This window comes from Neovison vison, chromosome 1, assembly GCF_020171115.1.
Source record: "Neovison vison isolate M4711 chromosome 1, ASM_NN_V1, whole genome shotgun sequence".
Lineage (NCBI taxonomy): Eukaryota > Metazoa > Chordata > Mammalia > Carnivora > Mustelidae > Neogale > Neogale vison.
Window position 1 is genome coordinate 267,406,716 of NC_058091.1, and position 23,267 is coordinate 267,429,982.

General features: G+C 40.1%; 1 protein-coding gene across 4 annotated transcripts in view; it reads left to right on the forward strand.

Annotated features, from left to right (window-relative positions):
• EBF1 (EBF transcription factor 1) overlaps positions 1–23,267 on the forward strand; it is a 384,990-nt gene that overhangs the window by 25,391 nt on the left and 336,332 nt on the right. The gene's annotated exons all lie outside the window — the stretch shown is intronic.

Sequence of the window (23,267 nt, forward strand, 5' to 3'; positions counted from 1 at the left end):
ATTATGCGAAGTCGCACTCCAAATATTCATTTTACATTTTAATTATTGAAATTCATTGTATGGAAACATGTATGATAAGCTATTTGTTACATAGCATTACTCATTGAGAGTTAAATGGCCTGGAAGGTTTATAGATATAGTCAGTTGTCAGCTAGGGAAAGAGCTCACACTCTCCACTAGCTGGAAAAGCGTCTTGCAAATTAGACTGACTGATCCCTCATTGAGGAAATTAACAGCTGAACAAAAGTTCCTCTTTGGGTTTGGTAACAATGATTTTTACCAAAAAAAAAAAAACCAAAACAAACACCCCCCAAACCAAACCAAACAAAAAAACTCCTATATATCTGTGTTCCCAATTCTTTACCTTTTGGGGCTTACTTTATTGTTTTTCAGTTAACAGAAAAACAGCTTCATTGTAATTTATGTCAAAACATTGATTTGTTGATTTTGATTCATGTGATTCTCCAGGCTTCAACCCAATTTTGATTGCCAACTAGCTTTATAAAGCTTACATTTCAATCAGATATTTTAACCAAGTATCTCTCTGATGTTCACCCCAAACATACACCTTTGCTTGATAACTGAGTATTAATAGACTCGATTCAAAGTTAATACACGTGGACGTTTCGTGTGCAGTGAGGTCGTATGCCACCTGTAGGGCTGGAACAGTATGTTTATCTATGCAAGCAGACGGGCCATTCAAGTAATTCCTTTTTTTCTGCAATGGAAGAGAAGTCTTCAAATGAAAAAGGTCAAAACTAAATATAACCTTTATGTTGTTTGTTTTATTTAAAGCCAATTCTGCGAAATACCATTTGTTATTTTCGGCAAGTTTTTCTTAATGCTTCTGTTAAAAAGAAAGTGTTCTGATCAAAGGACCAGCCCAAATAGTCCCCCAAACTTTGAAACTATCAGCATTCTGTTCTGCCGCAGTTTCTTTTGGTGTAGATGATGACAAGCACCGGACCTTGCCACCCGCAATGAAAACACTTCTTTTGCTTGTGAATGGGTTAAGCTTTTAAGTTCTTCATTTGGTTTTAAGCCGTGGCTCTGATATGGAAGGTTGATATGACTGTGGTTTGAATAACATTTGATTTTGACCTGTTCTTGTGGGTTGCGATGGCATAAGAAACTTGACTCAGCAGCGCTGTAATTAGCCCGGCCCGTGTTTTTGAAACAGGATTGTGTTACCTGGATTGCATTAGTGTGCCTTCTATTGTTGCCGCCTAGCATCTGTCCCAGTAGGGTACTTAAAACCTTTCCTTGGCTGGGGTAGTTCAAACAATTTAGGCAAAATAAGTATGCACTTTATACTGTTGGTGGCTTGAGAGATATTACTCATGACATTTCTCCTTTTCATTTTTTCCCGTTTTGGTTTGACAAAGTAGAAAACTGTGTAGCCAATGTTGGTCTCTTAAGAGAGGAGTGTTTTAAAACCGGCTGAAACCTAGTGGATCTGCAGAAACCTCAACATATGTTTATTTGCTGGCGATTGCCACTGTCTCCCATGAACTGTCTTTTCAAGCAGTGATGCCAGCTGATATGCAAAACCCCATTTAGCTATTTTTATTTGCATCCGAGTTTTCAGAATTTATTTGTCCTTGAGTCTGCCAAAGGTTTTTAAAAGCTCCAACCCTGTCTCTGCTGATATGTGAAACTTTCATTTTTAACAATGAGAGAAGAAAATAACAACAAGAAAAGAACTCACACGAGGAAGGGCAAAATAGAAAAGATTTTTCAATTCCATAAAATTGCAGCAAAGGAAAAAAAAATGATGGCAACCGTGTTTGAATTTCATAGTTTCCAATTTGATTCTATATTACCGATTGCATAATATCTGCGTTACGTGCTTAGGGTTTGATTTGCTTTCAGATTTATGGATGTGAATCTCTGCATATTTTGCAAAAATAGGTTATGGGGCCTGCATTCAGTAGCAACAGTAACTGTTTTTACAAGGTGCACACAATATGCAATTATGGAGCTGGAGGTACAGGCAATCACTGCGTTAGGATTTAGCATAGTTTTAACACGAAGTCACCTTTTGGGCACCAATAATTTTTAGCTCCCTTGGCTTGTCCTTCGGATTTTGGAAGAACACTGCTATTTTTATCAGTCAAAAGACTTTTAGCAGTGGTTATTCAGGAAAACTATTTATAGGATAGATAGAAGAGGTTTTCTGGTCATACGGCAATGGTGCAGGCTAAGCTATTTCTGTGTTAAATTTTGGCTGTATTTTTTGCTGCCAGTGATTTGGGGACATCAGCTTGGCGTATTCTATCAAAAAGGTGGAATTAACAAAATCAGCAGTTGCATGTTGTGATTTAGAACGTGGGTTTTTGCCTTCCTTCTTTTATAAGAGCATGCCACAAAGTGAGAAAAATATGACCCAAATTCTTTTTACATTTGTGACAATTTGTCAAGTCACTCCCAAAAAGTTTAGAGGAAGATTTCTGTAAATGTAGAAAGTGTGCCTGTGGAGTTGACTGCCAGGTTATATTTCGGCCTGATGCCAAATGGCTTGATTAAGAATTATAAAGACCAGGATGTGCCCAGCGATCCAGATATTTGGGCTGCATAGACATGGAAAAAGTCATGTGTGTTACGTTTAATAACCGATGACCAGGAACTAATAACAGCAAATTTCATTATCATTGAGGTAAATGTGGTAATTATTGTTAAAGTAAAAAGCAAAAACTGACTTGCTGTTATTAGATTAAGGTGGAGATTGATTTAACATATTCACTCAGTAACTCATATTTGAATTTAAAAGGTTTGCAATAAAATTCATGTTTAGAAATTGAATAAATTGTAGTTTTATTACCACATTGGATATCCTTGTGTCCTAACCTTTTTCCTTGGAGTTATCTTAGTTCAATAAATAAAACCTCATTAGACTATTCCCATTTCAACGAGTTTATTAAATTTTGCAGGAGTAATTAGCATAAGCTGTGCTAATTTTTCTGGAAGACTAATGAGGGAGGTTCTTAATTAGGTTTACTTTGTAAGAATCAGAAAAGATGGTAATGACAAAAGTCACACAGGGTAGTCTGAATTGGGAACCCAGTTTTTCTGAATCTATTAAAAAAATCTTCCCTTTTCTACATAGAATCTTCTTTATAAATACTTGAACTGAATATAGTAAGTGTGCAGACTGTTATACCGTATCTGGTTGGTTAGGGTTACCGTCCATTCTTGATTTGCTTCACAAAACTCTTTATTTTCCTATCCTTGACGCACTAAACTATCTTTGAGCAATGATACAGGCAAATACAGCTGGTCCTACAAAAACATTTCTTTCTCCAAATTATATGAGTTATACTATAGGATTCCTTTTGCACAGAGCCCTGAAGTTTTCGGCCAGATTAGCTGTACTTATTTCCGGTAGAGCAGGATAGGGTACGGCTCAATATTTGTTTGTTTATTTGGTTTTTCAATTTAGGATCAGTGTGATTGATGAAATAGACCAGTAAGTATAGGAACAAAATAAGTGCCCAATTTTTCATGTCCTTGCACTGTGGATCCTGGGTTGTTAACATGTGGAATTTTTTCTTTTAATAGATAGAAATAATAAAGGGTGAGATTCCTCCTCAGATTATGTTTTCCTCTCTCATGTGAATTTAGACATAGTCCTTTTGAGATGTAACAGGGCTTGAATAGCCTGCACGTTTTGAGTTCCTCCGCAGCTGGTATTATAAACATGGATTTTTAAAGCCTGTTGACTAATATATCTCTAAAAATTTTGGATTTGCTTATTATAACTTTAACAGATTTATTTTTCTTTTCCATTTATAAGATCCCTGGGCCTATGTTTGAGATGTAAGCCTTGTGATACATTTTTTAAAAAAATACATGAATTTTATAACATGAAAAACTCAATTTGTTTAGAATTATGGCTCTTCAGGCCACAGTGACCCAAGGGGGTCCTGAAAAAAAAAAAAAAAGCCTGTATTTGTCTTTTCCAGGATTATCTAAAGATCTTCCATATCTCAATCACTTTCATTTAAGGAACAGTAGTTGGATTTGCTTTATGATTATTGTCTTAAATAGAATGTTCAGGAGTGAAAATAATGCAATGTTTATTTTACCTGCTGAATTTACATGACATACAGCATATGAAAAGCCAATGTCAGGGTTGTACAGAGAAGAAATTTTTCTCAAGATCTGTTCTTCAATGGAGAGGTCTAAATACTATGACCGAACTTTTTAGAAAAGTCTAGTATAGTCTTATTGACATTTAATTTCCTGATGAAATTGGCCCGATATATTTATATAACGGGAAGACAACAGTAAAACTTTAGAATTCCCATAGAGTTGGGTGGGGTGTGTTATCAAGTCCTCAACTCTGTGAACAGAACATATACTTTGTTGCAAATGAGGCTTTTCCTCAGAGTTTCATTTCCTTGACCCTTCAACTCTTGTTATTTTGGCCTCTACCCAGTTTTTAGAAGGGCCAGCCACTGCACATAATCGCAATATAAGATACACAAACTGCTGTCTGGGGCATGAACAAGCAGAGGTAGAAATGCATTTCTTGGAGTTCTGATAAGTCTTTATACCATCTGATTTCTTAACCTTGAATGCTCGGTTAAAATAAAAGGAGGAGGACTTAACCATTTAAAATTGCCCCAGGCAGGATAATTGCTGTCTTCTCCGTTGGATAGAGAGTTTTGCATTTTTCCAAACGTGAGAAGCCAGCATTGACATGGAGCCTGAATTTATGATTGTTTATTAACCCTAGTGTATTTAAACATTTGTTTTCTCAGTGGGAATTCCTATGTGATTATTAGCGATGAGACTTATGTGAGAGAGTATCACTCTAAATTTTATCACATATCAGATAATACCATTCTGAATATGAGATGAGCCGTGTACATTTGTGTGCAGTTTGCTACTGTGATAAGAAAATAGCAAATACAATAAGCTAATAGCAGTCTGTATTCCATTTGCTATCAGCTATTCCCAAATACACAGCCAGGATGCATTAACATGCATTTCAAATATGCTGACAATATATCATAATGCAAAGTACTTTTACATGGTATAATACTACTGCAGACACTGTATAATGAACAACAGTGGTTTTCCTGTAAAGGAAGTAATGGCAGCAACTTCCAAGAAATGTATTTAACAAAGCTTCAGAGAATCAGCAGTGTGTGTGTGTGTGTGTGTGTGTATGTGTGTGTGTGTGTGTGTGTGTGTGTGTAACTGGCCTGGGCGTCTGCTTGTGGTGGGGGTTTTTAATCCCCATATCTTTGGTTTTGTGACAGTTTTGGAAAAATACAGAAAAGCAGTACAAAGTCCCCTGTGTGTCATCTAGCAACTTTGCATAGTCAGTTTGTGATGAGACTATATCATTATATTAAATATGCTTTTACTTTTCTAACCGAAGTTGCTTAGAATGAAAAAAAAAAAAAAACCAAAACCCAAAACCCTCCCCAAGGGCAACTCTCCATTGATAAATTCCCCTCACTCCTCTCTTACAGCCGGGACCTGACTAAACTCTCTAAGAAGAGCTGACCAGATTTTAAAAAGTCCATTTAGAGTTTCCTTCATATAAAGAGATGGTATTTTGGTCATTTTAACTGGTGGGAAGTATTATCTGAAATAGAGTGCTAATTCCTCATTCTCTCTTCTCCCCCACCGTAGCCCTCGTTTTACAAACTGGGTAACTTTATCCTGTTCTGGACAATATAACAGCGACCTAAATACTCCAGTTGCAATCAATGAAATATGGTGAACAGTACAGGTTTGTTTTTGGTAGCTTACTGGCTTTAAAGGTGTGGGTAGATGAAGATAAATCTTCCTTGCAAACTCTCCAGTTACAAGCCTTTGTCCAGAAGCAAATGAAGGTTTTAATGTTACAGTACTTATTGTAATAGAATTTTAATTGCCTTAATCCTGCTAAAGTGTGAAGCTGAGTGTGTGTGCGTATGTGTGTGTGTTCTTCATGGGGAGGGGAATCAAGCCAGAAAAAAACCCTGCATATTTTCAGTGGGGGATGGGGTCACATATGGTAAATGATGCAAACTTAATGAACCTGATTCGGAGGGAAAAGAATGCCACCAGCGTTTCATCCGTGTAACATATACTCTACTTTCAGTGGGAACCGAGTGGTCTTCGCTGTGCTTTGGGGATTTTTATTTTTGAAGGTGAAGTGCTTCGTTTCAGTTCCAAACTTGCCTGCAAACCCTACTTGGAAAGACTTAACTAGACAAGATGGCAAATTATATAGCTTGATCCCACACAATAACCTCCAAAATGGCACTCGGTAACTATACCATCCCGCTAACTGTTGGAGGCACAATAGTTTTGTAATATAATATAAAGTAATAGTGTTAGCCAACACATCTTTAATAAGATATTGTTCGTGCCTTTGCCATATGCTACAGAGCAGGCTCTCACTCGGTGGGCCTTTTGATTCCTCTCAATAAGATTATTTCAAATACTCTAATCCTGAATCATTGACATGAATACAAAAGCCTAGTGACATCTAATAGATGCCTCTTAGCTTTGCTTTTCCTCTTGTTCCTTTCCTTTTTCTTCTCTTTTTACCTGACAAAAAGCTTATAGACACTTGGGCTCTGTCTCTCAGTAGCAGCATGGGGGGCTCCTCGTGAAGTATAAAGGAGGAAAAAGGACTGACAGAGGCCCGATAAGCTACAGAGTGAAGGACCATAGATTAAAAGTAAATGCCAGTAAATCCTACCCTGTACACTTACTTGTTCTTTTATTGTTTTCTTTAACACTTTCCGTGCCAGGGCAGAGAAAAAAGAGACAATAACAATCAAATTGCACATTGCATTTTTGACTTGGATACGGTCGCTGTACACATTGTAGAGAGTTTTGGCAAGAGTCTCAGATTTTGGTTCATGGAAAGTTTGTAGGGGTTTAGAAAAAATGCCCTTTAATCAATACCAAGAATCCTTCAAGAACTTTTTGCTCCCTTGCTGCTCGACTGACCATATATTAGTATGATGTGTGTGGGGTGGGTGGACCAGATGGGCCCTACTGGAGAATGAGAATACTCATAACATGGCGTTTCGGGATCGAAGTAACTTTTCCTCGTCTTTCTTAATCGATGAACTGGAAATTAGCAAAGGGAAACGTTAGGGTATTTTTTTCCATGATTAGCTGATGTTTTTCCATATGGCCTTGGATGCTGCCAGTGCCCTGAGTACTCTGCCTGCCCTGGACGGTGCTCTCCACTCAGGTTGACAACTTTTCAGATGGTCAGAAGTTGTTTCCTCCTCCGTCTTTCCAGAGCAACCATGATTTGACTAACGCTTTTAAAATTTTTTTTAAAAGATTTTATTTATTTATTTGACAGACAGAGATCCCAAGTAGGCAGAGAGGCAAGCAGAGAAAGAGGGGGAAGTAGACTCCCCGCTGAGCAGAGCGCCCGATGTGGGGCTTGATCCCAGGACCCTCAGATCACGACCTGAGCCGAAGGCAGAAGCTTAACCCACTGAGCCACCCAGGCGCCCCTGACTAATGCTTTTTTCCCCCCACTTTATCTGAATATCAGATAATCATCCTATTTGCAACTCATTTATTGCTGTTCTATAGAATAATAGTTTTCTCCTATTTTCAAATATGCTTTCCTTTTATTGGTATTCTGATGTTAGTAGTGTCTTAGAACACCATTTTTAGTACTCTTGGATGTGAAGGTGAAGTTTCCTCACAAAATGGAAAGTTAGTTTGAAGAACCTTCGTCTTGTATCAGGTTTGATTTTCCTCATACCCCAAAGTACGTGTGCGCACACACACACATACACACACACACATACACACAGTCTTTACAAAGACAAAAACAAACATGAAAAATGAGAAGTCTCTTGTATTCATTAGAAAGTTCTTTAGAAAAGAAAGTTATGTTTGAAACTATTACAATGTCGCAAACTCTTGTTTCTCTACAATTTCGGTGTTTTCTTAAAGCCAGATTATAATCTCAGATGAATGGTGTATATTTCAGAATATCTTTTTTTTTCTATCAAATTTTCTTTTTTTTTTTAAAGATTTTATTTATTTATTTGTCAGAGAGAGAGAGAAAGACTGAGTACAAGCAGAGTGGCAGGCAGAGGCAGAGGGAGAAGCAGGCTCCCTGCCGAGTAAGGAGCCTGATGTGGGACTCTATCCCAGGACGCTGGGATCATGACCTGAGCCGAAGGCAGAGGCTTAACCAACTGAGCCACCCAGGTGTCCCTCAGAATATCTTTAAAAAATTGAGTCCTTTCCGTGGTTGTAGGAGTGGGAATGACCTATTCTGGCTGTTCCTATATTCTCTTAGAGACCAGCTTCTGAATCCTGGCCTACAAGAATTTTAACACAAAACAAAATCCTTGACCAATTAGGAGTGTCATAGTTGCTTGTATCTGAATGGTACTTAAAAGATTTAGGGATGTTTATGGAATAATATTTCAGAGAGTTCTCTTTGCACAAATGTGAGGGCACAAGTTAACTCCATTTCACAGTGGGTAAACTGAGGCATCCAGCCCAAGGAAATTTATTAGTGACAAAAAGTAAGTGATTAGAAATCCCTTCTCTCAGTGCTCAGCCTGATTTTTTTCCCCTCCTCAATTGCCTAGTTTAAAAAAAAAATACTGTTTTCAGTATTTCATGTAGTTTCACTTATTTTTCTTGGTATCCATCCTTCATCCTTGGTCCCATGCATTAATCTAAACCTTTGCATTTAAACAATTTTTCTTTAGGAGATTTGGCACTTAACTTTTGGGATTAAAGATAATAATAATATGACTTGTAAATTGTTGAGCCCATGGCTGGGACAATATTTGAGTTGTCATGTCCTCATCTCTTTTGAAGAATAAACCATTGTGTGTTTCACGGTGGGTGGGTGGGGGGAACAGGCATTAATGCAAAGAGAAATCTGGGACAGGGCAGGGTATGATGGCACAGGCATCAGTTCCGGACTCTGTTAGCTGAGGATCAGATTTTCTCTCTGCTGCTTACCAGTACCTGAGCCTCAGACGGTTCAGAAAGTTCAGAAAGGTTCAGCTTTCCCATCTTTAAAATGGGAAGAGTCATTTCAGTTTTGAAGCGTTGTGAGGGTTAATATAGCTAGCCCACGGCGGGGTGCCTAAAGTCATTATCAGGTGCTTGCAATTCAAACATAATATATTTTGTGTGGATTGTTATTCCTTTTTTTTTTTTTTTTTGGATTGTTATTCTTAATGTGGTGATTGCCATGGGACTTTCTTATAAGCAGAATTGCCTTACTTTAGTTTATCATGGTAACTAAGTCCCCTTGGATGAGGAGTCATTCATTCTTTTTTTTTTTTTCCTTTCCACAAGAATTTATTGAATGTTTTCTCTATGCCAGTCATGCTTTCAGGGTTGGAGATGTAACTGTGAATCAGATACATGTTGTTTCTGCCCTCATGCAGCTTTCGGTGCCTCTGAGTTGGGAAAAAACCAATAATTTGGAATATTAATGGTAAACAAAGAATATATTAATAAAAAATTAGAAGACTGCTATCTTAGATGGGGATTGTGATCAGAGGAAAAATATCCCTGCACTGAAGTTGCCTTTTAGCTTTTTCTCAGTGGTATTGAACTTGGGCAAACTTCGGGGCTTTATCACAACCTACAAGGCAGTCTACACACTGGTTAAGACCACAAGCTGTGAAGTCAAGAGAACCTTGGATCAAATCCCACCTCCGCCACTGCTGACTCTGGGGCTGCAGGGCAGATCACTGAACTTTGTGAAGCCTCAGTGTCTTCATCTGTAAGACCAGGGTAAGAACAGTAGTTCTTATTTCACAGGGCTGTGGTGAGGAATAAGTCCGTGCACATAGAGGGTACTTAGCACAGGGTTGTGGTGAGGAATAAGTAGACGCCTCATGGAGGGTACTTAGCATAGTACCTGACACACACACAGATCATATTCAAAGAAGATGGACGTTATTTTTAAAACAAGGGCTGTAATGAAGAGTTCTTTAAGATCCTTTCCAGCTCTGAAATTGTAATTTTAGTTCCCTCTGGTATTGCTGAGGCAGGTGAACTCTTTAGGAGGTAGACTGTAAGCCCCAGAGGGCCATGATTTGCGTGCGCTGGTCACCGCTACATCCCCAGCACTCAGCACAGTGCCCCACTGCCCAGTAGTGAGTGCTTGGGGTATGTTTTTGTGAAATGAAAGAAAGGATGAAAGGAGCTCGAAATGTCGTTGTTGAAGCTGGTGGTCTCATTGCTCTGCATAAAGACAGGCTTGTTATAACTACACAATAAAGTGAAAATGCACTGCCATTAAAGAATGATGAGAAACAGAAAATGTAAGATAAAATATTAAATTTGTTACACTTAAAAATGTTAATCTTCACACGATTACCATGCAAATCCCCTCGTTGCCTAACTATTTAATTGATCAAGTAAATCACAGAGCAGACAAGTAAGTGAAAAACCCTGCTGTTGACATTCTCACAAAGCACATTTTCAAGAATATAGTCTGTTAACTACTGTGTCTGTTACACACGATAACGTGCACTTAAAACACACACACTCACACACACACACGTGGGGCATCCTTTACAAACAAGCTGATTTCAGAGAGTTTGGGAGAAAGCTTTATTTTTGTATGGCAATTTTTCTGATTCCCATGATTATATCAAAGGTGAAGTCAGTATTAGGGTAACACGTCTTCATTTTATATAATGTTAGAAGATGTATGAATTGACTCTTTTTTCTTTCAGGCAGGTAAAATTGACATATTACTCCAGTGATTGAAGGGTTAATGAATTCTCTCTTTTCACGCCCCCCCCCCCAGACTCTCTCTTCCTCTCTCTCCCTCCCCCAACCCCCTTGTCCCCCACCTCAATCCCATCATGTGCCTGGTTGACTCTGAAAGAAGGGGCTTGAAGTTGCCCACAGGGCATCCCTTTTCCCAGCCTTCTCCAAGGCCACCTGGGCAGACGGGAGCTTGCCTCCTGTCCTTAGGACACAAAATCCAATCAGGCAGCACGTCTGCTGGGCTCTCTGACCTGCTAGCTGGCAAGAGGGAGGAGAAGCAGAGGCCACTCACATTTGATAGGCTGTATCGTTATGGCTTTGGGGGGGTCCTGCGTCTACTGGAGGAAGGAAGTTCTCCCCTGTTTCCAAGATAAGGTGCCACTCATGAGAGCAAGGTGCTGAACTAATCAGATTAATTGAGAGGCCCCAGATCGTCCTCACTGACCCCATCTCTCCTTCCTGTTAAAGGCAGATAGTGTAGACAGACAGATTACATGTATTTTCGTTTTCCCCCCAAAGCCCATGAAAGCTACAGGCGTGCAGGGACTGTAGGCTCAGCTGAATGTCATTCGGGCCATTTAAGCGTGGGTTCTTACGGAACAGCATGGCATTATACAGAAACAAAACAAAACAAAAACAAAATCCAGCTCTCCCTGAGATTGAGAGGAATGCCTTCAACTGTCTGATTTTTTCTTCTTCCTTCTCTTCTTTTTTCATGTTAAAACAATCTCGGCTCAACCCAGGGTGACTGTTGGAGAATCCAGATAGATTCCTCTCTGGCTCTTTTATTTAAGATTGAAACTTGAAAAAGAAATATCTCCTCATGATGCGTCATCAGCCATAGGGAGTTTCTTGGGCTGGGTTTCAATTCTTCTGTGTCCAAGCTGGACTCTGGGGGCTGTGGCCCTGACTAATGGCATCTCGGGCCTCCCCCTGGAGCAGCCGAGTGGAGGAGAAAACAGAGCGGGTTCAAGTAAATTCTGTGAGGGGAGGGGGGCTCCAGCTCCCTCTTCTGCACTCCGAATGATTTGTCATAGTTTAATTTCAAACACTATCATTGACTATTCTTTCTTTCGACCCACCTCTCCCCCCCCTTCTTTTTTCATGGAAGTTCCAGGAATGACTTTAATTATCTCCACAATCAAATTCTCATTGCTGCCTCTGTGAAAGTGTGTAGTCATAGATGGCAGGGATTATTTTCTTTAGCACTTGGGGATAGAGAAACTGGTTGTTTCAAAATGAGAACCAGCTGGTTCCACAGAGTCCCATTTAATGGGGAGCCACTTTGTACACAAACCTTTGCTCAGGTCGGTCATTACGCCAAGCCCCAAATCAGCAATGTTTGGTCTATCACCCTTTATTAAACGTCGAGTGAGGAGTGATTTTGCCGATATGATGATGATAATAATAATAATAAAATTAAAAAAAACACCACCCTGCATCTTTAATTTTGCTTCTGCTGAACACTTGGATTTAGCAGAAGCATAGCTCAAACTTCTTCCTATGGTAATTATATTGTAGATCTAGTTTACCATTGCTCTCTCATAGATGGCTGGTGTGTGTGTGTGTGTGTGTGTGTGTGTGTGTGTGTCTGTGGCTTTAACCCTCTCTAAATCTAGAAAATAAAATTAAGCTCATCTTTCAACATAATCTTTCATCTGACAAGTACAGTAGATAGATGAAAGGTAGATAGCCAAGTTGTGGGTCCCATTAATAGAACCAATTGGAGGGCAGAGATAACTGCTATTATCAAACATCTTTTATGCCATCCTATAAAATAAGAATGAGGTGATATTCCATATATATTTTGCTGTCTTTTTTGTGTGTAGAAATTGGTTTGTTGTCATTTCATGTTAATCTCTAGCAGCACTAAATTCAATTTGAAATGAAGAAAGTACTTTCACTAGTTGACTGTACAAAATAACTTTTGAAGCCTTCAAAGAAGAAAAAAAAAAGCATAAAAGACTTAAATTCACAGTAGACGTGCAGTTAGGAAAATGATTTGTTTTTAGAACTCGGGTTGCATTTTTATAAGATAAACTATTTTCGGGGCTGCAGCATTGATTAAATCAGGGTTTGAAGGATTAAAAAACCCAGCAGCTTCATAAAGATTTTTTTAAAAATCTAACAAAAATTTCTTACAAATGTGAGAGATTCCCTTATATTATTAATAAGACTACATGGCTAACTAAAAATATTTTTTACATTGACAACAACACAACAAAATAGCTTGAAGAAAGCTTAACAATTTAGAAATTTATTCTTATAGGGAGTTTGATCAGTAAGCCCAGCCCTGGTATATAGCCCCATTTTACTTGTTTTATTTTTAGAATTTCCATATTTTGAAATATGGTTTGGGTAAAATCCTATCTAACAATTTTTTAAATTTTCTGTTTGTTTACCAACTACTTCGGTTATGTAATGTCTCTTTAGTTCAAACTGTAATTCTCTTGCATTTTCCTATATCTGTATTTAAGGAAAATTCTGTGGGTTTTTTAATATAAAAAACAAATAACTGTTATATTTCCAGTCACTCAAATTTGAACTGAATTTTACTTCCTGTTTCAAAGGTCAAGGCAGGCTGACCTCAACAGCAGTGTGGAGGCTGCTGAATTATTCATATCATTGACTTTGTGTCAGCTTCCACATTTGTGGAGAGGGATGTTTTATTCATTTATCTCATTTAGGGTTCTTCTCTGCACCTGTTTCTACCATTAAGTACCCTGTAATTTGCATTTGATGCTAATTTAGTTTCATATCAGCCTGGTCCCCCCTTGTTAATTTAATTTTCTAAGACCCTTTTCATTACAGTAGAACTGTTTTCCTCTTTAAAGCAAACATCTATACAAGTAATTGTATAAACTGCCTTTTAAATAATATCTTTTAGAAGATTCCATCGTTTAATTCCTTAATTCCTATAATTAGCCATGGTTTGATTAATGTTTCAAAGGGTTAAATTAAAATGCAGAATTACTCAAATGCATACTTGAATAATTTCTTATATACAGCAGTGTTCGCATTTTGGTACTCTTCCTGATAATTCTCAGAACAGTATGTCTTAACAGCAGTAATTTTCTTTATTTAGAGTGCAGTTTAGTTTACTAATAGTAGTTTCTTTCAAATCATGGTGCTTTCAACATTACTTGTGAGACGTTAGTTTTTGCTTTCACCAAATTGCTGATAGGCAGTGGCTTAAAACTGTTTCTGCAACATTAATCATGACATACCCAAGATAATAAGGGCAGAATTAGGTCTGATTCTTTGATATATCATGGAAGTTTGGTATACTGAATTTCAGGAAACCGTGTTACAGTCTATGTCTTTGTGTTTTCTGTCTGCTGCTCCGAGAAGACTGCGTTGGTATTCCTCAGTTTCCCGCACGCAGTGGTTGTAGCAAGCCTTTGTTTGTATCTATGAGTCCCCATTGGGTTTCACTCGCCAGCTAGATATTGTAGAAATTAGGCGTAAGTTGTGTGAGGAGGTCAGATTGAAATGTGGCTACCCTGGTAGGAATAGCCATGTCCCTGGAGTGTTCACTGGGGAATAGGAGGTCATGAGAACTAGCAGCTCATATAAACCAGGTATGCAGCCTTCTGATTGTTGGGGAAAGAACTCTGCCTCAGTGCTTTCCCTGTAACAGATTGGGAGGTTTTTTGTTTTGTTCTGTTTTGTTATTGTTGTTTTTGATACAAAGGTGTCAGTATTCCTACAAGTTCCCTTAAAGGTGGGGATTTAAAACAAGGGTATGAATTATGAATTCAAGCTCTATGGTACATGGAAATGATGGGGAAAGGAAAGTTGTGGCAGCGGCTGAATGTTACTAAGAAGTCAGTCCGAGCTCTCCAGTGACCCTTCTTTCCACTGGGTTGGATTAGTTTTATCTGCTGCTCATATTCTCTGGGGATAGCAAATGGTGCAGTCGCTTTGGGTTTCCAGAAGGATTTCAGACCTATTGAAACTGGAGTTTGAAGGTGGCTTCTCTTCTTCTTTCAGTTATAAATGATTCCGGGGGCCTCCCACAAACAACTTTGCAATTGTGGAAAAGTGAAAGGGAATCTCAGTTTTCCAGCAGACAGCTTTATCTGTCTGGTTTCAAGACAGGGCCATGGGCGAACTGTATGTATCCCACAGGTCCCCTTCAGCGGGGACTTCTTGGATATGCCCCATCACAGTGGATTTTTCACATCCTATGGTTTATTAAGCTAGCTTTATGCTTGTGCTGGTGGGCCTAAAACAACATGAGAGTTTTCAGGATTGAAATGTGGGATCTTTATTCATTAACAGAACATTTGCTTACTGACCCTCTTTCCCCCCAGTATAGATATACCTCTTTCCCCCCAGTGTAGATATCCTTGGTAGCTTGGGTAAGAGTCTGAGTTCCACCAGAAAAGTCTTCTTGAGGTTTGGTTAAATAGCCAGGTTTAAAAAGAACAAGGAATACTTGCAGAGCTTTTAAGAATGCAAAGTTTTCCCATCCCAGGCTAGTTGGTGCTTGGCATTCTACTGTTAGACTCTCATCCCTTTAGCTAAGAGCCTTTGATCTCTCCTAAGACATACATAACTTGGGGAAGGCTAACACTTTAATGCGATCACTCATCTACCTCTAAGAGAATAAAATAAAGATTTTACAGTGTTCAGGTCTTTTCAGTGTGTTTGATTAAAAAGCTCTTTCACCACATTGCTTTAGTTCCCATGACAACACTGTGAAATAGGTAGGGGTTTTTGTACCCATTTCACAGATGTAGAGAATGAATAGTTTAGCTTCATAAAAGTAATAAGGAACCTAGCCAGGTCTCAAGGGAAGGTTTTCAGAATAGGAAGAGACCAGGTTTCCCTTTGAGCTGAAGAGACTCTCAGAGATTACAGTCCCCAGTCCTGTCATTTTACAGACGAGAAAGGTGAGGGCAACAGAAGCTCAGTAACATTGCCCAAAGATCCAATTAGCCTTAGAGCCAGGACCTTAAGCCAAGTTCCTGGCTCTGATTCCAGTGTTTTTTTCTGCTACTACTCTGGCCATCTGGGTCCTTCTTTGCTCCTTATTTCACTTTATGTGAGATCAGCCTTAAGGAAGGGTATAACTTGTATTTTCTGGATTTGGGTCTAGGGAAACCCATGTGTCCCATACCTTCTAACACTGCCCAGAATGGTACAGAGGACATACAAGGAGCATGTGTTAAATTTCTTCTAAGAAATTATAACAGTCCTGGGGAGGAAAAAGCTACAGAAAACCCCATCATAAAAATGTTAGTTTATTTTTAGATGCTTACATATTTCACTCATTTGTAACTGTGCTTATTTATGCTATGTCATAACATTTACAGAAAAAAGCAATACTTGTTTATATTTGTCAGAGATATTTCATCAATAGTCATCTTTCAGTGAGGATTTTATAAAAGTGTTTCTATTCTAGACATCTCATCATGAGTAGTTGTCTCTATTATCTTTCTCTGGAAGGCACTGACATATGTAAATATTGAACTTGGCGATTTTCAAAGCAAGTCCCAAGTTTAAAAATTATCTTATATTTAAACCTAAACAAATTTAATAAACCTTCCTTTCCAGAAATAATAATAAAGGAAATGAGGTATTGTTGTACAAACTAATTCTGAAGAAATCGTAGTGGAAGGAGGAAAAAGTACGTCGAACTTCCCCCTACTCAGAAATGCCTTTGTGTACCATGTTGCCTGAGCACTTTTGTCACACCTCTTGAACTGCCAAGGAGGGGGCAGAAGTCATGGGCGTGGTGCTGAGAGAAATTAGTAGCCCCTGGTGTAGTGTCCAGCTGAACTGCAGGAGAGTGACTTCAAAAGGTAAAGGCGCATTCACCCGGGAGCCTGGAGTGGATAATCAGCAGCTTCCATACTTTTTCAGGAGGTGGGAGAAACCTCAGCATCTGCATTATATGCCTATCTGGACTGCCTAAAATGATTGGGCTGATTTGGAGGAATGTTAGTTTTCCATCTTGGTTCAAATACATGACTGACTGCCCCTTAGCTAAGGGTTAAGTCTTTTTCTCCTGCATCCACTATTTGGTTATTGGGGGCCATTGCTTAGTTTAAAAAAGATGGAGTTTCGAGTTTGTATATTTTCTCTTCTTTTTTTCTCCTCTTCTCCTATTAACACAAACCATTCTACAAGCTGAATTCTCTTATGCTCCCAAGTGTTTGGATGTTGGAACCCAGAAAGAATAATTTTGCTCGACCTATTAAAAATTATTTCTTGATGGGGTGGACTCTTATTTGGGATCCATGTTTTCATTCACGGAGGCAATCAGACAAACATCCAGTGATATTGTTGACCTCAAATAGGGAAGATGAACCGACATGTTACACTAAATGTTTGGGAAGCATCTACAGTATGACATAAAATGTAGCCCCTCTTCCTGAGTGGCCACCACCCTAGAGGTACCATATGGCCCTTCCAGGGCCCTCACTCATAACAGAAAGAACATTCGGTATAGCACCCCTTTCTCTTTCCCAAATCACCACCAATTCCATTGAATCACATCCTTCTCCCTCATCACCTGCCCCCCCCAACCTCATGTTCATGAAGTGACTCATTATGCATCAGATTCGGCACAGGTTAATGTCCTACTCTATTAATTTTTGATCTTCAAGATAATGTTACCTCTATTACAAACCCAAATTCAGGAATATTCCTCTGTTAAGGAGTGGGCCTGCTTTGGTACTGTTATAGGGCTGATAAGTTAAATCGCTCATGCTGAAGTTGGATTTTTCGTTTATAATGAAAATGAGAAGCAACCTAGTGTAGAATGCTGAACTAGGACACAGGAGACCTGGTTTTTAATACCGCATCTGCCATTATTTAGATATGCGAGGCTCGGTCAGTCCCTTAACTTCTCTGAGTTTCAGTTTTCCCATTTATAAAACAAGAGAATTGGACACTTAGCATCTGTAAGATTCCCTCTCTCTCAATGATTTTAATCTTCTATACTCCTGTAAATCTGGTCATCTCTTATATCTGACATTGGACTTTCACCTATTCTTACACATTTGCTTGCACAGCAGCTGTACAAAATGAGCAACCAGCAGTTTCCTCAACCAACCCTCACTCCCTCGTTACTTTGTCCCAGGTAGGAAGAGGGCGAGGCCCATATCTATTGCTGAGATCTACAGTTAAAGCAGGGGGCTATTGGGTGAGGTCATTAGATGATGTACCTTAAAGATTAATTGAGTTGGTATATTAAAATTTATTGATAGCATAACTTGGGCAAGGTGGAAAAGGGAGTGAGCAAGAAAAACTGTAGGCTTATAAAATATGAGTCATGGAGACAAGCTCATTACCTACGTGAGATAGCAGCCCCAAAGGCTGTTAGCAGAGGCTACCCATATGATACCCCAGTGCCTCTAACCAGATTTTTGGGTTTAGACTCTTCCAGAAGAAGCAGCCTAACTATTGATAGACTGAACTGCACATAGCACATGCTTATTAAATGATTGTTAATTGCCATCAGATATTACTTCATATCTGTACTTCCCAGATGGATAATTCCCTTTAAGACCAAATAACTGAGAATCTTTAGAATAAACTATGGAATTATATGCTTTATATGCATACTGGGCTTGGGCCTGTGTGTGAGAATACACTGTATATCCCTTAAGCTTAAAGAAATAAGAATTTCACAAAATCTCAAAAACATTTTTTCTTTCATGACATGAGGAGATGAAAGACCAAGAAACAAAACTTCATCCAGGAGTCTATATATGCAGAATATGTGCATATATCTACATATGTGTATTTTTAAATTTGAAGTGAAATTCTTGAACCCATACATGTAAACATTATAATATTTTGGCAGATTACCAAGGAAACAAACTTGTCAGTCCCATGGATAATGACTTTCTGGGAATTCCAGGTACAGAATAGGCCCTCCCAGGATTTCCTGTTTTTCGTTTTCTTTCCTTCATTTCTTATTTTATGTCCAATAAACCTTTACTTTAAGCAGGATCAAGTGTTAAGACAAACCAACTACAGAGCTAATGTATTGAACATTAATTCTATAGTAATGCCCTATATAGACCAAAAGAAATAAGACTAACTATTAAAAGAAATCCATATGTCTCTGGAATTTTTATTTAAGTTTATATTAGTGATAATGACCTTGGTTCCAGGGAATTCGGTAACAATTAATGACCAGCAAGGGGTCACCAGCCCCATGGTGCTTTGGGCCACCAATCCTTTCCAACATGGACAAGAACGGGTCATTTATCCCAAAGAAGTGCCCTGAGGTGAGGTCCTTATCCTTTTGCCATCTGATTATAATTTAACCTCAGTTTTTAAAGGACCCTTAGGAGTAAAGATACAATGGGTCATGCTCTCAGTATTTTAAAGAGTGGTTTATTTTTGCCATTCAATTCATAATTGAGTATCATTGAATAGAGTTGTCAAAGTTGATAATTATGTTCCTTTCATTCTGGGGCACATGTACTGATTTTCTATCCACATATCTCCTGGCTTGTATTGGTGTAATCTGCATCCATGTATGCTTATAATCATATTCCTGTGTCTGGGGTGTGTGTGTGTGTGTGTGTTGTGTGTGTGTGTGTGTGAGAAAGAGAGAGAGAGAGAGAGAGATGTTAAAACACTCAATGGAGTACAGACAGAATAAAATAAAATTTGGATTATATCAACTTCACATATAGCAAATATCAGTGTTACTTGCAGCTTGGCAAGGTCATAGACATGGTTCTGTGGTCTGTAAGATAAGAAGCAGGAAGCTGAGTAAAACTAGTCTTTCCTGGGGTACACCTGACCCATGGCGTGGTGACTGGCATTGACTTTTACTTGTTCTAGGTGCTGCTGTTGTAATTACTGTAATTACTGGCGATGATGATAATAATAGCTAACAGTGATTAAGCTGCGTATTTGCTAAGTATTCTCTCTGTAATCCTTAACAATAACCCCACGTAGGGATTATTCTTATTTCCTCCCATTTTCTAGATGAGGAAACAAGGACTCTGAGAGGTTGAATAACTTGCCCAAGGTCACCACAGCTATTAAGTGTTGGAGCTGGGACGCCAGCCCTGCTGTGTCGGACCCCAAAGATCAGGGTCTTAATCACGACACCATTCTGCCTCTATTTAAAAACTAACATTTCCATTTTCCGAGTGCAGCCTTTAATATATTCATTTAGGCAAATTTCCATCCTTTGCTGGCATAATCGCTATTCCTTTTGTTGGTCATTGCTCCCTTGGGCTTTCCTCAAACATGGTCAGAGGTGCCCTGGACTTTTTAAAGATGGAAGAAAGGCCACATGGCCTTGCATAATTTGACCGAGACAGCTGTGCAGTTGGTTGTCTCATTTAAATTACAACCACAAAAAAGATGTGCCAGGCTTCATTGACACAAGGCTAAGGGCAGGAACACGAAACGGTTTCCTGAACCTGCCCTGGGTTACTGCCAGAGGTAAGCTGCCGCGCTCAGCAGGGTCACCGGGACCACTGACGAGGCAGTGAGCTTCACTAAAACAATTATCCCTCCCTGGGCCTCTCCCGAAGGTTCCCAGCTCCAAATTCTCGGGGTAAAGGATCTGTCGGGTCTTTTAATTCCAGCTTGGAATGGCTGACCAAGACAGGAACTTGAAGACAATTAAGCTGAGAGTTCGGGGGAAAACAAAGCCACGGTACTGAAAAGGCTCCTGTTGTAGGAACTCATTTTGACGGACTGTGGCTCAGAGTTAGAGAAACCCAAACCGATTTGCAGAAGGCCGAATCCCAAACCTGGTAACCACAGACCAGGGCAGTATTCACGACAAACCTACTTTTAATACAGAAGCTGGTACAAAGTTTCATGTGTGTATTTTTCTGTGGGCTTTTTCTGTATCTTTTAGGATCGAGTCTGATTTTTGTCCAAAGAGTAGCTTTCCTGTGCAATACTTTCCTCTTTGCTTGGGACCGTTAAGAGCTTTCTGGGGGCTATGAAGCAATAAATCTTTTTCTACATGACATTTGATTTCTTCTTTTTTCATGGAATTTTTACATTGCACATTTCTTTCCCCACGCTAAATGATTTTTAACATCAGGTGCTTTGTTTTGTTTCCCATCTTTCTAAGACTTCATTCATTGTAGATATTTCCCAAGTCAGACTTAGTAAAATCATAATGTCTTTTTGAAGCAAACATAAAACTAAGTGTTCCAGGTAAGTTCATAATAGTGATAGGATTTTTTTTTTTTTTTTGCAAGTGACTGTATTCTGAGCCTGTGTGTGTATGTGTGTGTGTGTGTGTGATGCCACCTAAGTTTGTGTAAACATACAGATGTACTGCCTTCTCTCCTGCAACGAATAACGAATAATAAGAGCATATTTTTAATCTACTGGGTTTTTAACAAGCTATGATAAAGAGGAGGTGGGGGAGACTATTTCTCCCCCTCACAGAGTAAAAACGACCACGGGATGAATGGATGCAGCTGCACAACCGCACCTTGAGATGGGCTGGGATGGAGGCCCACGCAGTGAGCCCACGGATGTTTCTTCCCCCCTCTCAACGCCTCTCAGTAGTGGCATTGTGGGGACTCATGAATTACTTCTTACAGTCGGGCTCCTTGGCTATAAATCCAGCCTGGTGCCGAGCGCACTGTGGGCAGCGAAGCACAGAGCAGGGCCTGCGGTGTTTGTGTTGTTGTTAGCGACACAGAGCGAGTTCCTCCTAAACGGAAAGGCCCCGGCTCCAGTTTGTCGCCAGTGAAAGCCGAAACATGAGTCGCACATGTGGACGGGAGCCGCTGGCCGCCTGGGGCTGCAGGGGGGGGTGGGAGGGAGCACAGCCTGAGGCGGAGGGGCCCAGCACCCACCCACCCACCAGGGCATTTGTTTGGGGGGAGGATGTGGGGAGGGTGGGAGCAAAGAAAATAACACCAGGGGAATAAGGTTCGGGATGCCCTGAGCCCTCCCTGTTTTGTCCCTACCCAGTACATCTCCCTGCTTGTCTGCATACTGGAGAGAATGAAAAAAAAATACACACACACACACACACACACACACGCACACACACATACCCTTTGGGGTGCAGCTTTACAATGGTTTTCTTTCTCAGGATATCCTGTGTCTGTCTTTGGGTGGGATTTCAGGGGTTAGTTGGTTAGGAGATGTCTCCTATCCCTTTAAGAGGTAAAAACAGGAAAAATGTAAATGTAGGGACTTTAACACTTCCCCCCTTTCTAACATTCATATAATTGCTGTTAAGCCACATTGAAAACCCTGGGGCCTGGTGTGCACCAGGGTAAAGTTACATTTCACAAGCAGAAAATTGACTCACCACTTAGGAAAATTGGCTACCAATTATGTGTCAAAGGCTCTAAAGTCAGACCTGAGGTTTTCTTTTTGCCAAAATGTGGAATTAAAGAGAGTACAGGCGCCCAGCTTTGTCCCCTCTCCCTTCTCCCAGGAGAAAGTTCTTTCTTGCAACTGAGATTCTGAGATTCCTTCTGAGTTGGCTTCTGGGCCCCTATGGGAGGGCTCCTGGCCCACAGAGGGGTAGGCTAGCGGGAGGACAGGAGGTAGGAAGAAAGGAGTCCAACCAGAGTCAGAAGCTTGTTCATCCACAGGATTTTAAACATCTGCGTATTGCACGTGGGGAGGAAGTTGCTCTTCTTGCTCCTGCTCCAGTGTTCTGAGAGCTGTGACTGTAGGGGCCCCAGGGCTGAGGGGCTCTGGGGAAAGGAGGTGGCCTGGAATACCTGCTGTCTCTGGGGACATGGCTGTCACCCCCACACCACATGTGAGCCCCTTCTGGAAGCTCATTGATTGCTCCTGTTGCAGGAGGAGTTGTCTGGGCAGGTGGAGGAGGGGGTGACCTGTTCCAGAACCAGAAGGTTCCATGGTCCTGGGGAGACAAGAAGGGTAGAAGGCAGAAGAGAGAATGAGAGTGAGAAAGAGAGAGAGAGGGAGACGGAGCAATGGAGGGAGGAAAAGCGGGTGAACAGTTGCGCCCAAGAGAAATTATTGAGAGTGTGGGGGAGAGGGGGAAGGTGTGGAGGAGACAGGGCAGCAACAGGAGGTGGAGACAGAGGAGGGTGTCAGACAAGGTGCATCTCACCTTGTTTCCTCACCCCCCCTTTTGCTACTGTTCCCCATTTCTTCTCTATGCAACTTTTTTTCACACGCTCCTCACCTCCTGTCAAGGCCTGCTTTCTGTTCCTGTTGGAGTGGCTTCTCCCAAGTTTTATTTCTAATGCCTTGCAATCAAGCCTTATTTAGTACTTCGTTTTCTGCCTCTGGAGGGAGAGAAAGAGAAAGCCTCAGGACCTGCCAAATTGAATGAATCTGCTGTGGTGTGTTGGAGAGAGTTAGTTTTCCAGGACAACCAGGATGCAAATTCATGCGGGAGATTATCCCAAGATAAGCATCCCTCCTGACAACAGGATGTGATATGTAGTAATTTTAGTGAGAAAAACCATCCTAGTTTTGCCTTCTGGGAAATCTTATGTTAACCGTTTCTGTTTGATTCTCGCTTTGGAAAATGTCCAGAATTCCCAAGAACTGTCTTAAATCCTCAATGATTTTGACAG